Source organism: Cygnus olor, chromosome Z, assembly GCF_009769625.2.
Source record: "Cygnus olor isolate bCygOlo1 chromosome Z, bCygOlo1.pri.v2, whole genome shotgun sequence".
Lineage (NCBI taxonomy): Eukaryota > Metazoa > Chordata > Aves > Anseriformes > Anatidae > Cygnus > Cygnus olor.
The window spans coordinates 70710672-70727882 of NC_049198.1; the positions used below are offsets into that span (position 1 = coordinate 70710672).

Below are 17211 nucleotides of genomic sequence, written 5' to 3' on the forward strand. Positions count from 1 at the left end.
TCAGAGGAAAGTGCAAGAACTTGTTAATTAGTAGTTAGGTATAGGTCCTCACAGTAATTACATAGGATCCAATTGTTAGGAAAACTTTCTAAGGAGAGACCTTTTCTTGCTGTCTGTGGCAAATATGCTAAGAATTATGCTGTGGCAAATATCTAAGAAATAAGATACTATTATAGAGTTTGTTTTGTTGTTTCTTTACTTGTTTCCAAGATCCCTCTTAGATACAGATTTTTTATCGTAACTTTGCTGCAAGGGCCTCCAAGCTTTGGAACATTCTACAGCAGTCAGAAAGGCAGATCTTGTGTCCTTTTTCTGCACAGTAGGTACTTCAAATTAACAGTGGGATAAACACACATTGGTGGTTTAGAGGAAAAAATCACCCTTGGAAAATTATCTGACTGATCTTGAAATGAACTGGAAAATTTCATCAGATCTGTGACTTACTTTTTCTTGGTTCTGTTCTGATCAAAAGTGGCAAGTGCTTTTTCCCCATGTACTTTTGGTTTCAGCCTCCAGTGTATCTTGGAAAACTAAAAAGGATCAAGTGAAAAAAGGCTGAATATGAAAACAGTTTGATTGGGACTCCTGTGTGCTATTGCCATGCAAAAGATTGGGTAACAACAAGTAATAACTACTACAAATTCTGAAACAAGGTTGATTTCTAGATAAAAGGTTCAGATTCCATGGAATATAGCAAATTATTCTTACTTGTTATTACATGCTGTTTTCAGAGTGGCTTCCCTTAAAGCTAGCTCAAGACACAAAATAGGAAATCTTCAGTTTAAGCTTTGCTGGTTTGAGTTGAGTAAAAATTTCTGCAAACTGACTTTTCACACTGCTTTGTGAACCAGATTTGCCTCCCCACTTCAAAATAATACTCTTGCATTGAGTGGAAGACTACCTTCATAGGCTAATACAAAGTAAAATTTTAGTTTTGAAGTCACGATTGCTCCAAGGGCTAACTTGATGAACTAGCTCACTCTGCCTTAGAACAGCCTGATGCAGAGGATTCCCAGCTGGTGTCCCTGAGCAACAACACTTAACAGAGCATTTTGTGGAGCAAAATGGTCTGATTTGTTGTTGTTGTTGACAAATAGTTCACCTAAAATACCCTGGTACCACCGCTTCTTTGTTGGTGCCCGTTACTTTCAGCCCACGTGAGAAACACAAGGCACAGTTCCTTCTACGCAGCCTGTGCAGTTTTACTTGTTTATCCTGTTTCCTTCAAGTGGTGCGTTTATAGCACCTTTGGGAGGAAACTTTTCTGCTCCTTCAAGCTTTGGACTAGCTGTTGTAAGTTAAGTTGTGTTCTGTTCCTTTATATCTCAAAAAAATTTAGTTCCTTCTGGGTACTTCTAAATTAAAGCTGTGCCAAGTACTACTCCATATAGTATTCTGTTCAGGTAGGCAAGAACAAATAACACCAAAGCTCAGGTGTGGAAAGAATGTTAAAAAGTATTTGGATAATAGGCTATAAAAGTACTCACATGCACCACTGTCAAACCTTCATTGATTTCAGCATACGATACATATTTGATCTAGTGTGATACTTCCGAAAAATCCCCCTGTAAGGTCACCAGCTCTGCCTGTCAATTGTTTTATATTTTAGCTGATTATTCTTTTTTTCCTTTGCACAGAGTGACTGAGAAGATGTGTCATAAATGAATACACCCTCTAGCATAAAGGGGAAAAGGTGGGTTTCTGCACTTCTCTTGTTGTTTAATTGGCCATTTTCTTGTGGAAAGGGGAAGAACAAGAAAAACAGTGACTTGATTTAAACAGCGTTGGCAGGTCTAAGCATAAAGGCAGTTTCACTGTTGTCCACAGAACAAGCTTTACACTAAAGGGCTCCTTTGAACTGAAGCCGAAGCCCATATAATTAGATTTCATCAGCAGAAGTTCTTTCTGGTGCAATTGGCTTGTAGCACTATCATGCAAATAACATGGAGTGCTAAAACTGGATCCTAACTGTAAAATCACCAAACTGATTTGGTGTAGCAAACACATTGCAATGAATGATAATCACCAGTGATTGGAGTGAACTTCCGGGATTTCTTCCCATGCTTTGTGCTGCTTTTATGCAACATCCTTACTGAGGACAACTTCAGCTTGGAAATTGTCCAGAGAATGAGCTTTCTGCTGCCTGAGTTTTGTGGTGTCTTCTACAAACAAACATCGGTGACTTCAATAGGAGCACGACTCATGTAATCATAAAGGGAGACTGGTCTCTGAGAGGAACGCAGATCTGTTCAAACTGATCAGTCTCATTCTAGATGATTTCTGAAGATGACAAATGAGAAACATGAAATGTCCAATCCGTTGACATTTTTAATAATTTGTATAATATCTTAGGTGAAAGCAAGCACAATAGCTTCACAGTCCTGTCATGCAGCTTGCATTTCTAGGTAGAGAAGAGTCACCACATTCCTTCAGTCCAGAATGAGCACACAGGGTCCAAACTTCTCTTATTTTTCCTCTCTGTTTTCTTCTGTTCTTTTTTTTTTCTTTTTCTTTTTCTTTTTTTTCCCCGAGTCAGCAACTTGCTGGTCAAAATTGTGCATGCTTTTTGCCCTAGTAGGCTACAATTGCATTTCAGCAAACTTTTTGCACTATTCTTGCAATTAAGAGTGCCCTTTACAATTAAGTATTCACTGGCTGATGTGTCCCATGCCTCCACTCCCTGACAAAGAGTCCCTCCCCAGCTTCCCTGTAGCCCTCTTTAGGCACTGGAAGGCCATTATAAGTTCTCCCCAGAGCCTTCCCTTCTCCAGGCTGAGCCTAACTCCCTCAGCCTGTCTTCGTAGGATCTTATGTCTGGTCAGTTTACCAACACAGATGTTGGAGACACCTGGATAAATTCTTGTTTTGGAAACAGCTATGGGTCTGATCAGGAATGTTTGGTCAGGAATTAGCAACACCCAAAGGAAAAAGAAGGCCAGTGCTTCAGCAGCTTGTATATGGTCTCTCTTTAAGCCATAATTATGGGACTGTTATAACTGCAGAAGGTGGGGTGCAGAGGGATGACAGATCCTGCAGAGGTGCGTACCTATGACTTGGACATCCCAGACAAATTCTGCAGAAAGCTGCAGGATTTCTTAATCCTCTTTAAAGGCAGAAATTCTCCAAGGAAGCAGAAAATACGTGCTTATAAGTGTAAAACTCTTGCTATAGCAAGAGTACTGAAAACAAATCAAAGAAGATATTTACAAATATGGTGTCTTTTAGCCCAGACAACAGTGACATAAAACCTGCCTACAATTTGGAAGGAAAAACAGGGTGGGAATTCATGAACAATAAAAGATGCAAGGCATCCTGTCACTGTTCCTCAGCCTAGGATTGTAGCTGCTCTTTATTACCTGCAGAATAACAGAGCAAGATTCATCACAGCATGCTTTTTTGTAGGTATGGAAGAGCCCAGATGGAGGTCACACACCCAGTGATTCTCAGACAGTCCATCCAGGATTTACTTAAAGCACTGCAGAACAGCACACTGAACAACTCCTCTGCTGGGGCATGCTGATAAAAAGTAACACTTCTGCTAATAAGAGTACCCTTTACTGGTTTTGTGCTTTGCTGCTCGGTTAGCGCGGTGCACTTGGTGTCTCTTCACCGTCTCCTATATTCTTTCCCATCTTGTGGTGGGGAGATTGTATGACAACATAGTTTGAAATGCTCTCACTGCCTGTGCAACTTCCGATGCAGCTCCTATATTTTCTCAGCATGAAGCATTTACAGCAACATGCCCTGGCATGGGAAACATCATGGGATACTCCGTGGCCACCCCAGGAACTTGGGCAAGCCTTACAATCTGCTGTCAGATGTCGAGGTGTTTTAAGTAGCTGTGCCTGCAGAACCACAGGGCTCTGTGCAGTGCACCTACATGCTCAGTAGTGGTTGGAAATGATTATCTGCAGTCCTCGCAGATACCAGGATAATGTAGCTTTCATTACTGCCTCTCATCTTAGAAAAGTCCATGATATGGGTTAGGTCATGATATTCACACTTAGTAACCATAAAAGCATCTGTAATGTGGAAAATCTCCATCTGGATCAGAATCCATTAGTTTGTCCTGTGTGTGAGGGGCTGAGAGGCTCTCTGTGCTCTGCTTACTGCCTCAAGAAGTGTGGGGTTTGTGACAGGCTGCTGATGACCACCAGCTGAAAGACTCGAAGGCCATCAGTGACATTAGGACCATCTCATTAGCAACCCCTGTGTAATGCAGTCAGAGGACCTCAGGCAGCGAACAACAAGCCCTTATCTTTTCTGTTTGCGCTTTCAGATCATTACTAGAAGCTAACATGCATGACCTGAGTGTCATTCCCCAAGCCCCTGACACCAGCAACAGCTGCATTCCTCAGAATAGAAAGGGAATGGCACAAGGCTGGCTGGCTGCTAAATCAAATGCCAGCCTGTCATTTACCTAGCCTATCTCCAACAACTGCAGATGATCTTTTACTGTCAGAGGATGGAGAAGGATCGCCCAGAAATATTAGACTGAATATTAGGCAGAAGTATTTTAGTAAGCATAAAATAAGGAACGCAGTAGAGAGGAACAATAAATTTTGTTGATCTCTAAATTAAACAGATTTATTGTCTGTCACTTCTAGCTGCATGGAGTACAGCACTACAAACATTAAGGGCTGTCATTCTGTCCCTTGTCAGCGCAACATCAATCACTGTGGAAACCCCATCCACGGCTGGAGTTCCTATGCATTACCCACAATGTAATTAACAGCTAAGAAAAACAGTGAGAGCAGGTCTTCTCTCAGCTTCCTTTCCATGTGCCTGCGGGTGAATTTTCTGGGGTGTTTATGTCTGCAGTTCTTAAACAACTGTGGAATCCTCCCTTCTTAAGCAGCCAGTCGCATACTTTTCAGAATTTTGTCCACTGGTTAAAGTTTCATTGTTTATGTTATGAACAAAGGCAACCATTCTTGTCCTGGATTAACCTGTAGATAGTTCTCTGAATAATACAGAGCTTGCTCAAGGGATCAGGATTAAGGACACCATGCACTGCATTGTCAGCTGATGCCACTGTCACAGCGATGACACCTGAACTCTGAGGCAGTCCGTGGCATAATCCTGACATAAACCATAACACACGACCAAGATACCACCAGTCCTGTAGCTGTAGTCCCCAGCTACTCCTCTGCCGGAGGTTTTATGACCCACATTTACCTGTTCTTAGTACGAAATGGAAACCCAGCATCCATGAACTCTCACTGAGAAGAGGGACATCGAACCAGCCCTCATATAGCTGTGACCCAGCTCTTGTGAAGACCATGAATATAGATAAATTGTTTTACTCAGGGAAGGGGACAGAACTGAAGGACCCTAATGTTGAATTTATTCAGTGGACATAGACATGCCTGACTTATAGCCGAATTATATGGAGCCCATGTCCTTGTAATAGCAAAAAATGAGGTTACCATTGCTAGGATTATTTATATGAAAAATCAGGACTGGACACATTCAATTTTTCTTGATTTTCTGACGGAGTAATGTAATCGCTGGAAGGAAGAGTTCTCATTGTCTCCAAACTGCTTATCACATGAGAGGCACAGAAATATGGACTAGGGACTGGATACTTCCTCTTAGCTGTTAATTTCAAAAGAAGCTTTGTGGCTGAAATCAGCAGCAATAAAGACTGAGCGGAGCAGCTCCATCTCAGTAATGGATGTTGCTATGGAAATGAGGAAAATTTGCTTGTTCTTAGAATTACAAGAACACACGGGATAATGAGGGAAAAAACATACATTTTAACAGCCAGCCTTAAATGATTCCATCATGCTAGACAGAAATGTGTAGGCCTGTCTATAGTTTTTATTCCAAAAGTTAGTCTGCCATAATTTGCTTGTTCTCTAACAGTTTAGCCTGAGCACTTCAAGCATCAGCCCTTGCAGATTCACAATGCAGCCACAAAGCTCCACATAAAGCTGGGACTCCAGCGGCTCTCCAGCAGGCTTTGCATTGTTTTGCCCAGTGTTTCCATGGGAACCTGACTCTGCTGAGAAAAGAAAGATTCAGAAACTTCAGCTAAGCCAGTTTAAAAGAGCAGCTGCAAGCTGCTCTTGTAGCCTAGAGGAGACAGAACAAAGGGCCTTTGCTAGAAGACAGGATGGAAGAAATTGACTTTTTTCCTTTCCTTTCCTTTCCTTTCCTTTCCTTTCCTTTCCTTTCCTTTCCTTTCCTTTCCTTTCCTTTCCTTTCCTTTCCTTTCCTTTCCTTTCCTTTCCTTTCCTTTCCTTTCCTTTCCTTCCCTTCCCTTCCCTTCCCTTCCCTTCCCTTCCCTTCCCTTCCCTTCCCTTCCCTTCCCTTCCCTTCCCTTCCCTTCCCTTCCCTTCCCTTCCCTTCCCTTCCCTTCCCTTCCCTTCCCTTCCCTTCCCTTCCCTTCCCTTCCCTTCCCTTCCCTTCCCTTCCCTTCCCTTCCCTTCCCTTCCCTTCCCTTCCCTTCCCTTCCCTTCCCTTCCCTTCCCTTCCCTTCCCTTCCCTTCCCTTCCCTTCCCTTCCCTTCCCTTCCCTTCCCTTTTTTAAAAAAAGAAAATATGTGTGCCACAAGAAACAAGTTATAAGTTTTTAGTGTACTGGCCCCATCAGTCTGCATAGGGCAAAATTCAGCTGAAAGGTCAATTATGGCTCCTTTTGTCATTAAAAGTGCCATATTAAGGGCAAAATTTACTTTTCTGGGTAAAGTGCATGCAATACAGATACTGATGTGAGACCAAGAAGCAGAAATCCATCCTTAGCTTTGTCCAGGGCTTAGAGAAAATATAGCTGGCTACAGCTCATGATCTCCTTTGTAATATGCTGTATTTCTTGGACTACTGAGTGTCAGCGATGACACCTGTGCATATTGCACTGGGTCCTGCCCCTTTGTTACCAGTGCTAATGCTGGGCTTTCACACTAGGAGTACATATTTGAACAAAGGAAACACAAGCTGGGGCAGTGCTTCCTAGGGTTTTGATTTCTGGTGGGACTTCTGAACCTACCAAAACTGTTACCCAATGAAGGAACATTGCCTCTGAAATGCAGAAGACTATATATCATGACTTGGCAGTAGACAAGGGCAAATGTGACTTGAAGTGTATCCCATTCATGAAAACAAATCTATAAATTAATGAAAAGCTCCATGGAATGAATTCTTCCATTAAAATTACAAAAGGGATATTACTTGTTCTCAAAGATAGCTTATTAGTTTAGCACAGTGCATTTATTAAGGTCACAGTTGCATCCCAGAATTTTTATGATGAAACATTAATTATAACATGAAAATTGGAAACCACTGTATGTACTGGTGAGTTTGTTCTCTTAACGTTTTTTCTCTTAATGTTCATAGATAAATTCTACAAGTATTAAAGGAAATCATGCTGAAAGGATATCTAAGGTACTAGTTTTCTAGCACATTTGCTAAGTTTTGGGGAATTGTTTAAGTTGTGCGTTCCTGCTAGATAATGATTTTGATAGACTTAAAAAGTATTCCATTTAATGTCTCTCACATAGCAGTACCTCAGGGAACTTCAGAAAGGAATGTAATTCCCAAAAATACTTTGATACTTTTGCTAGCACACAGAGTGACAATTGCGCCTGTCTTCCTTGTGACAAGTGACAATCACAAAGTCTTTCTTGGACATAGCTTGGCATGGTAGCTTAGTTTTGCCAAGAAACAAACTGCAAGACAAGGCTTTGCTATTCTGCCCTACTCCTGCTAATAAGAGGCACAGGTGAGAATGGGAGTGCAAAAGCTGGGATTTCTTCCTGCATTGGATGGTTGGGTCATGTAGATGGAGAAGGACAACATCTGTGAGAAAAGTGAAGCTGCTGTCATTACTCCACGCTGATTCCCTGTGCAGGTCCTCCTGCTCTTCAGTGTCAGCGGGCTTGAGAAGTCCCTTGCTGTGGTACACTGAACGATACGCAGGCTTACACTCAGTGAAGGTTACTCACCTGGAGACTTTGCCACGATACCATGAGCTTGTTTTCAAACCGGAGTCAAGAAAGCTTGTCCTGAATGTTGGCTTTGAGTGACCCTCTTACAGAGAGAGATGGTGGTGTTGGGTCTGGCGGGACACAGCTGGACCGTTCTGTGAAATTCAACCAAATGCTGATCTAAGAGGCTAACGTGAGAAAAGTAACTTAGCTTAGGGTCAGTCACCTCTATAAATCAGCTCCATAAATCAGATCAATGCTTTTGAGATTCCTTTCTCCTAATGTGACTTTCCAGATAGCTCAAAAGAATAAATAAAAATAAGACTTTAATTGTCATATTGCCATATGCGGTCCATTAAACTTTATATCTCAATTATCCCTTTGGTGAAATAGTGCTAATTGCTACTTGCCTCACTGAAGTGTTGTGAGAATAAATTGTTCTTAATAATCTTACAGGTTGAAAAAGGATGCCTTTTAAATATTCAAAATGGGAAGGGAACAGTTAAGTTCTGTGCTAACATTCACAAAAAAAAAAAAAAAAAAGGAGCAGAGTGTGGAAAAGATCACAGTTGAAGCGTGCTTCCCCATGTGTACGTTCTGCAGTCATGACTTCAGGGCGAAGTAAGCCAGGCACGTGAGAATGATGCTAAGACACTCCTGGCAGAATTTCCAGCGCTGCAGAAGTGCCTGCTGATGGCTCATCAGGAACAGGCGGGATCACAACGGGAAAGGCACAGGCGAGCAGGGGTTGTTGAACAGTGTTAAAAGAAGGCAACTTGTTTACTATTGCTTAATGTGGGTTTGGACAGTATTTTCCCTGGGCCCTCTTGAACACACCCGAGCATTTGGGAACACTTTCATACAGAGCGGTTATGAGATACTGTGGTCAATGAGGTCCTGTTAACAAGCTGTAGTACTATTTATAAACTCTTATAAGTAGAGCTCCGTAGATAGTAATACACTTGCTAACAGGAAATGGGACATGGTGACATGGTTGCTTCACCTCTGTAATTAATGAAGCAAGTTCATACACCCTTGTATAAGCAAGAAGTGGACAGAAAGATCCCGTTGTCACAGGTAAAACTCACTGGGACTCATCAAAACGCCAGAGACAGTAAAGCATCACAGAACACTGGGGAAGATGTAAAGAGTATGGAGTGCAGAGAGTTGTCACAAGAAGCTGCCTTCTTGAGTCAAATTCTCTTATGCCTGTGCTGCTATATAAATTATTACAGCATGGGCTATGCCCAGGCACAGGTAGGGATGATATCAGTTTAAGGTGCTGCTCTCTGTATATACATCTACTATCTGTACACATGTACTTCTTGAGTTGAGATTGCTCTTTCACACCCATACAGAAAAGTTTTCACTTTCTAAAATGTATGTCTGGTACTCAAGCTGAGCACCTCTGGGAATGCTGGGCCCCTGCCTAAAATAAAAGTCTGATAATGCCAAATAGTTGTTGAGCAGTAGGGAGAAGTTAAAATCTAGGTCAGGGCATCTCCTGTCAAAGTTTTGCTCATGTCCACCAGCCAAACAGCTGTCATTCAATTTCCCCATGCAATGAGTTAAACCAAATGTGAATAGCATTTCTCCTGTTCATTCTCCCCTCATCTAGAGTCAAGGAATATAATCTGCTTGGAATCAAAATTCGTGGCCTCACTACCCATGAGATCAATGCAGTTGACTTTTGCTTAAGCACTACCAAATTTCACACTGGTTGAATTTGTGTTCTCTGACAGTGTTGCAAACCAGCTTTTTTTTCTAAGACTTATGATTGTAAAATACGTTGCATAAATATGATATTCTTACTTGTAAGAAGGTTCAGCAGAAGTCTACCGTGTAGATAGAAGAGGAAGGCAACAGAGTGTTAGGATTAAAATATCACTTGCCATCTGGGAAAGCTTAATGAAAACATCAAGATATGGACACAAAGTTGGAAAGCTTTCTTGAAAATGTTTAAAGGCGTGACTCTAAAGACACACAGACGATGTAATTCCAGGACTCAGGTCAAAGTCTGTCATAGGCAAAAGATCCTGTGGGGTGAGAGAGTCTATGGTCTTGGTGGCAGAAGAACAACACTCTGCCCTGATTAGAAACAAAATCCTGCTCCATTCTGAGCCAGCTGCAAATCAGCATGGCATGGCAGCCCTGTCCATACTGCAAAAAATGAGGTTTTGCTAGATTTGGTACACTTGAAAAGATAGAATGAAAATAAAATATATATATATATATATATATATAAATGGGTGTAAGTTGGAGGAAAAAGTAGGAAAAACAACCTGAACCTCCGGGAAGGAGGGAGAGATTTGCTTTCCATCTCATTTACTGCTGATGGCATGGTTGGCACCGAATGCGTTGTAATCACAGCCATTGTAGATATCCAAGTGTATGCTGTGGATATTCTCAATAAGACTCTTAGGGCAATAATGGCCCCTAGTGCTGCACTTCATTACATATCAGCAGAAATATGTAAATCTGTGGGCCAAGCATTCCTGCAGATTGCTGTGCCAGCAGGGCCACCCTTTCATCCCAGTGAGAATCATTTCAGTGACCAGGAGCTCTCTGTTTGGTAAGCTGCACACACAGGCTTATTGCAGGCACAACGCATACAGACACATGCACGTGGACTTTGGAAGAATGACAACGTGCCCTGAACCTATACAGAAAATTTCCAAACTATCTTGCCACATATTTTTTTTTTTCTGAATGACATTCTTACTACATATTCTGGTGACTGTCAAGGTTCATGAGGGCCCACACCTCCCTGGCTTGCTCCACTTTTCCTGTTGCTTGCGTAAGCTGGTTCTGCTATAACAACAAAAATATTTGTATTGTTTTGCTTTTAAATTCTGACCTTTTCTTTTTGTTTTCATGCTTTATCAACCTTTCATTTTTTTATTTTTATTTTTTATTTTTTTTTTAATCCTGGCCAGCAGCAGACTGGAGATGGTGAGGAAGTGGGGACAGTGGGGAAGTGTTAATTTGCTAATTTTGTAAATACCTCAAGTTCAAAACTACTTTTGTAGCTTTATATGGTGTGTATTTCTCAGTATGCTGCTATTGCTTTCAGTCTTATTTGTCTCATTCTAGAATTATCACAACAAAACTGATTGAGCTACTGTGCTCAGACATGTTTTGAGATACGATCCTTTGTATTTGATACTTGTTACTTTGCTGTAGAGAGACTATTGAATGGATTTCTGATGTGGTCTGCTTTAAAACTAACTGTAAGTTAGTTGTAACCTTGATTTCTCTTCTTTATCTTCCCCTCTTTGTTTATTGTCTGTGTAGTGTCATGGCTAAAATCTGACCAGAGCTCCTTGAGGAACCATCTGGTCTCTTTGCACTCTCTGCAGTGTGCAACACACTTTGAGTAGAAGTGAAAGGAAATTGTAATAAAAAGACTAGAAAATTTTGCGTGCAACACTATTAGACCACATTGCACATTTATAAATCACATTAACTTGAAGTGATGGGCTTGGAAACGGTTTTCCTAGCCCTCAGAAATGCAGTTGAAAACAAGGAATAGTATATATAAGGAAGGTCATTGATGTTCTTTGTCTTTAATGAAACAACCACCTGCTCAGCAAAGGTTCAATTACATACGTATAGGTAAAGTTGCAAAAGGTTACAGACATAAATGAATTTAAAATGATCAGATGTGCAACATCCTGTAGTTCAGGTACTTTAGAGAGATTCATGAAAGCAGAATGCAGTTTCATTCTGTTTCCATTTTATGCACAATAAGGTATGCTGAGCTTTCTTTAAAACTTCTTTAATTTCTTGGACAAATAATGAAAATCTCACTGATTTCATGCAGCATAGGCTTTTTTAAATACTGTTTTTCTGTCATATTGGGCCAGGTTTAGGCCGGTGTAGCTGAGTATAGCTCTGCTGCAGCCAGGGTTCAACGTTCCCCAACAACTGACAGTGCATTGCTTTAGTCTGGAATCACCATTTTGGACCCTGGTTGTAAAATTGCTGCTCACAGGCTGCTTGTCCTTTTGCTTTCAGTGTTACCCAGTATTTAAGAGTGATTTGGGGCAGTCTGAGGTTTTTGTTTGTTTGTTTGTTTGTTTTTTGCCTTGTGGGAAAACTGATTGCTTCATGCCGCACATACCTTTACTGACCAATGAGGGTTTGTTTGCCAGCCCCGTTCCTACGAGGAGATAACTGTGAAAACACTTTGCTGGTGAACAAGTTCCTGTTGGAAGCACTCTGGAGTTTCTTTTGAAGCCACACCTGTTCGTATCGTACAAGCCTCTCAGCTGAGCCTCCTGGTCTCTTGTGGCGTTGAGAAACAAATACGTCACACCCCACTGGAAAGCAAGGCAGCGCTGTACTGGGTACACAAACACACATGCCAGAAAGCTAACAGAGACTGAGCAACCTTGCCCACTTAGCCAAATCGTTGCTCTCACACACACACACAGATATTTCTTAGCTGAGTAATATTTCTCATTGCTGGAGAGGCAAAGGGAAAGGAAGGGCAAAGGCAAAGTTTCAACATATATATATTATTATTATTATATATATTATATACCATAGATATATGCATATACGTATTATTTTATATATATTATATATAGTATATATATATTTTTATTATTTAACTGCAGTGGTGCTAACCAAAGACAAAATGCCTATTAGTTTTTACAGATGTCCAGTCCTTAAGGGTGAGATACCCAGGAACAGAACACAGCATTTCTGTACCCGTATGTACAACTACTTGCCTGAAAAGAATCCCGAACTGTGATGAAAACCAGGGCAAGTCATTAAGAAATGGGTGAAAAGATACGATCTCGTAGTAGTCCCTTTTGCAGGATGAAGTAATTTGTAGACACTCGCTTCCTTATCAAAACCAACCGTCACGCCCTAACCTGATACCAGAGGGTTGGAGGACGTGACACAATGCAGCGATGACTCACGACGGTGAGGACGCAGATCGAGCCTGTCCCTTGTATTTTGGGTAGTCAGCCCTGTTATGACTTACTGACGAAGGACTGAACTTCTTGTCCTTAGGCAAGGGCACCGCAGCAATGACTCCCAGACACGGCGCAACGCTTCCATGACGTCTCCCGGCTCACCCAAGGGAAGACCCACCTGTGAGCACAGCTCTGTCTGCCACAGGGCTTTTTGGCACAGGCAGGCTAGCGGAAGGGCAAAATCATGTGCTATCCCTGCGTCTTTTGCTTTCACGCTATGGGCTGAGGCCTCAAAGTGAAAAGAAAGTGAGAGAAATTGCACAGCCATTGACTCCTCGCCCAGCCTCCCCCCCCCTTTTTTTTTTCAGTATGTGAAAAGGATCCTGCTCCTGAAGAAGGCAAAATTTTGCTGGATTCTGCAGCAGTTCCCACTGTTTCTTCCCTGATGTCAAGGTTGTTCTGAGCAAAGCTGAAACAACAGCCACCAGCTGCTTCTGCTTCTGTTCCTGGCTCTTACAACTGTAAACATGCCTGATAACAGGCACTGAGGTTTGTTAAGGACAGATGATTTCAGAAGCAGGTGAGTCTGTATTCTGTTTAATGGATACGGTTTCAGACACCATTCTGCCATTCATCCATACCAAATCAAATTCATTCCTGTCTGCACATAAAGAAAACCATTACACAGAGGTTGCTCTCTAGGTCACTGTAAAGACCTGAACTGGGAGAAAGCTCCAGAGTAAAAGCACAAGTCACTGCACGAAAAGGCCATGATGCTGAGAGCTCTGGTTATCCCACAGCTCTTCCAACTACTTGTCCCAAGCATGCACCCAATTTGCACAACTCAGAACTTAATATTTACAATAAAGCAACAGAAATCTGTTCTGCTTAGAGAAAGGAAAACGTACTCAGAGTTTTATAAAATCCCTATTTAAAAAAAAAAAAAGGTTCTCAGAGCTTTCTCAGTTACTTTATTTGTAATGCACAAAAGCTCAGCCTTCTCACTCACCTGCTGTGTGCTGAATTCTAAGAATATTCCATTGTGAAGCAAATTATATGAGCCTTAAACTGTGGTGGGTTTGTAATGGGCTTAAGTAGTAACTGAAACTTGATATATATATTTATATGAATATGTATATATGTATATATACACACACACACACAAGTACTGTATGTATATACATATAGTATAAGTAGTAATTAAATTCTAATTTCCCACAAACTTTCCCTACTTTTTTAAGGAGTAGCTCACATCAGGCAAGGTATAACAAAAAAATGATGGATGGCTAAATATGATCTTTCATTTGAAAAAAAAAAAAAGCTATGGGAATGTTAAATATTTTTAGAAACTGAATCTCAGATATCACTGGTTATCTGGAGACAGAATTTCAAAACTCTGGTCTTAAGGAGTTCTGGTTGCTTGTATGTAACCTTTTCTTCCATCTTCAGTCTGCATCTGCATTCAAATTTTGGAAGATTGCATGCAAATGCTCATGGTTATCAGGAAGCAGATCTCTACCTGGAAAGCACAGGGTAATTCCTGGATGCTTGGCAACTGCGCAGCGGTGGGGGAAGATACAAATACAGCTTGCATCTTTACAGACACTGTGGAAGGAGAAAATCCTTGGGAAGGCCCCTGACAGAGCTGTGTAGTATGCTATAATTGTGGTAGCCATTGAAACAGGAGTAGGAAACTCCATGATGTCTTGATGACTTCATTTAATCCCAAGAGATTTCTTGTAATCAATGTGTTAATTGCAGACTTCAGATGTTGCCAGGTACTCTGTTTTGAGGCAGAGGTGAACCTGATTTCTAAGCCAGATGTCTTTCTAAACCACAGATTTCCTCCACTCCTCCAATACTGGGGTTCTTTTATAAGTAAGGACCAAAACATCTGCCAAGGCCGTTTTGCTTCCAGGCTCTTGTGGCTGTGTTAGTGACAAAGGACACAGGAGCTTTCCAGATCTCTTGGGTCTGCTTCCACTGAACTCAGGAGCCACCTCCCACCCTCACTGCCATTTCTGCACCATGGGTGCCCATCTTGGGGCCCAAGAGTGCACCAGTTGCTTTCTTAAGGATGAATTTCTGTGTTGGCATCTAAAGATTCGTCTAGCTATAATACTTGTATCTACTCATTTTCTTCAAGCATAAAATATTTGTTGATGGAAGCACCAAAATTAATTATAAATGTAGTGTCATATTCAGTCACAAAACATGACTACTTAGCTCACTTCTTCTGCGGACTGACACTGTTCCCTCTATCATGTTTTGCCTTTATTTCACTCTTTTTGATTCTTGCACTCAGCTTAAAATGCATTTGTGTTTTTGGCACTCTGGACCAAGTGGCCCGCTGACCCGAATTTCTGTTCTGTTTCTCACAGACCAAATTCTTAGCCTCAGTTTTAGGCCCTGCTGGCTGCCTTTGGTTCCTGACTCCACCAACAACTTGCCCTCCCTAAAATCACAACGCTGAAACGACAACTTCGAAATCACAACTGCTTGTGACTGCCTGTGCCCGGATCAACAAGCATGGAACAGTTTCACAGCAAAAAGGATTGCTACATGCACAAGTGTCTGCTTGGGTCCAATGTTTTAAAAAATAAACTTGAATATATGTTTTCATTGGTACTATGCTTTTTAACTGGCACTCCACAAACATTTATTTATGGGAGATTTTTATTTGCAAGATTGTTTGTGTTAATGAAAACTCACAGAAACTCCCACTGAATAAACATTTCTTGTTACAAAAGTCATGCAGGATTATCCGTCTAATCATTTTGCAATGTTGTTTGCTGCTTCTCCTTTTCTTTATAAAACTGAACTGGTCATACATGGCATTAGACCAGTATGCAGTCATATCAATGACCAACTGAGCACCATGAATAAAAATATAAATTCTAGTCAGAGTAGAAAGTCCATGGATAGTCTGTGTCTGCATGGCTAACAAGCAATTAAAAAACAAACAATCAAACAAAACAAATACGAAGTTATTTGTGGAAAAAAAAAATCAAAGTTAATTCTAAGAGCTATTCGTGAAAAAAGACAAATTTTAAAATGTCAGAACAAAATGTTTTAAGACCTTATGACCTTCTCATTTTCTCTCTATGCTCATTTTCAATATTTCTCTAATCATGTGGGTTTTGGTCATAAAAAAACAAAAAACAGAAATATATTTTGACATATATTCTCCTCAGCATATGCAGTTCTGTGGGTATACATGCAAACAGATTTATGTCATAAAGGGGAGCTGTTTGCTTAATACGCCTTAGAGGGCTGACTTTGAAACACTGTTTTAAACACTGGAATAAAAGGATTGTTTTTGAAACAGGGCTAGCCCAAAAGAGTGAGAGATTTAGAGCTTAAACCAAAACAAAAGACTTTAGCTTATAAATATAAATATATTTATATTATACTATATTATCACAGAATCACAGAATTGAAGGGGTTGGAAGAGACCTCGAAAGATCATCAGGTCCAACCCCACTGCCAAAGCAGGTTCCTTAGAGCAGGCTGCCCAGGTAGGCGTCCAGACAGGCCTTGAATATCTCCAGAGAAGGAGACTCCACAACCTCCATGGGCAGCCTGATCCAGTGCTCCGTCACCCTCACCGTGAAGAAGTTCTTCCACACGTTGGTGCGGAACTTCCTGTGCTCTATCTTGTGGCCATTGCCCCTTGTCCTATCCCCACAAACCACTGAAAAGAGGCTGGCCAAATCCCTCTGTCTCCCACACTTCAGGTATTTATACACATTGATGAGATCCCCTCCCAGTCTTCTTTTCTCCAGCCTGAACAGACCCAGGTCTCTCAGCCTTTCTTCATAGGGAAGATGCTCCAGGCCCCGTATCATCTTTGTGGCCCTCTGTTGGACTCTTTCCAGGAGATCCCTGTCTTTTTTGTACTGGGGAGCCCAGGACTGGACACAGTACTCCAGGTGAGGCCTGACCAGGGCAGAATAGAGGGGGAGGATCACCTCCCTTGACGTGCTGGCCATGCTCCTTTTAATGCACGCCAGGATCCCATTGGCCCTCTTGGCCACGAGGGCACACTGCTGGCTCATGGTCAACCTGTCGTCCACCAGGACCCCCAGGTCCTTCTCCTCAGAACTCCTCTCCAGCAGGTCATCCCCCAGCCTGTACTGATACATGCGGTTGTTCCTTCCCAGGTGCAGGACTCTACACTTGCTCTTACTAAACCTCATTTGGTTTCTTCCTGCCCATCTCTCCAGCCGGTCCAGGTCTCGCTGAATGGCAGCACAGCCTTCTGGCGTGTCGGCCACTCCTCCCAGCTTTGTGTCATCAGCGTACTTGCCGAGGGCAGACACTATTCCCTCATCAAGGTCGTTGATGAAGATGTTG

General features: G+C 41.7%; 1 long non-coding RNA gene across 2 annotated transcripts in view; it reads left to right on the forward strand.

Annotated features, from left to right (window-relative positions):
• LOC121062090 overlaps positions 1-6119 on the forward strand; it is a 29390-nt gene extending 23271 nt beyond the window's left edge. For both annotated transcript variants that reach the window (XR_005815405.1, XR_005815404.1), the window contains exons 3-4: positions 1638-1693; positions 3403-6119. This is a non-coding gene — a long non-coding RNA (uncharacterized LOC121062090). The remainder of the gene's footprint in view (positions 1-1637; positions 1694-3402) is intronic.
• The last annotated feature ends 11092 nt before the right edge of the window (positions 6120-17211 follow it).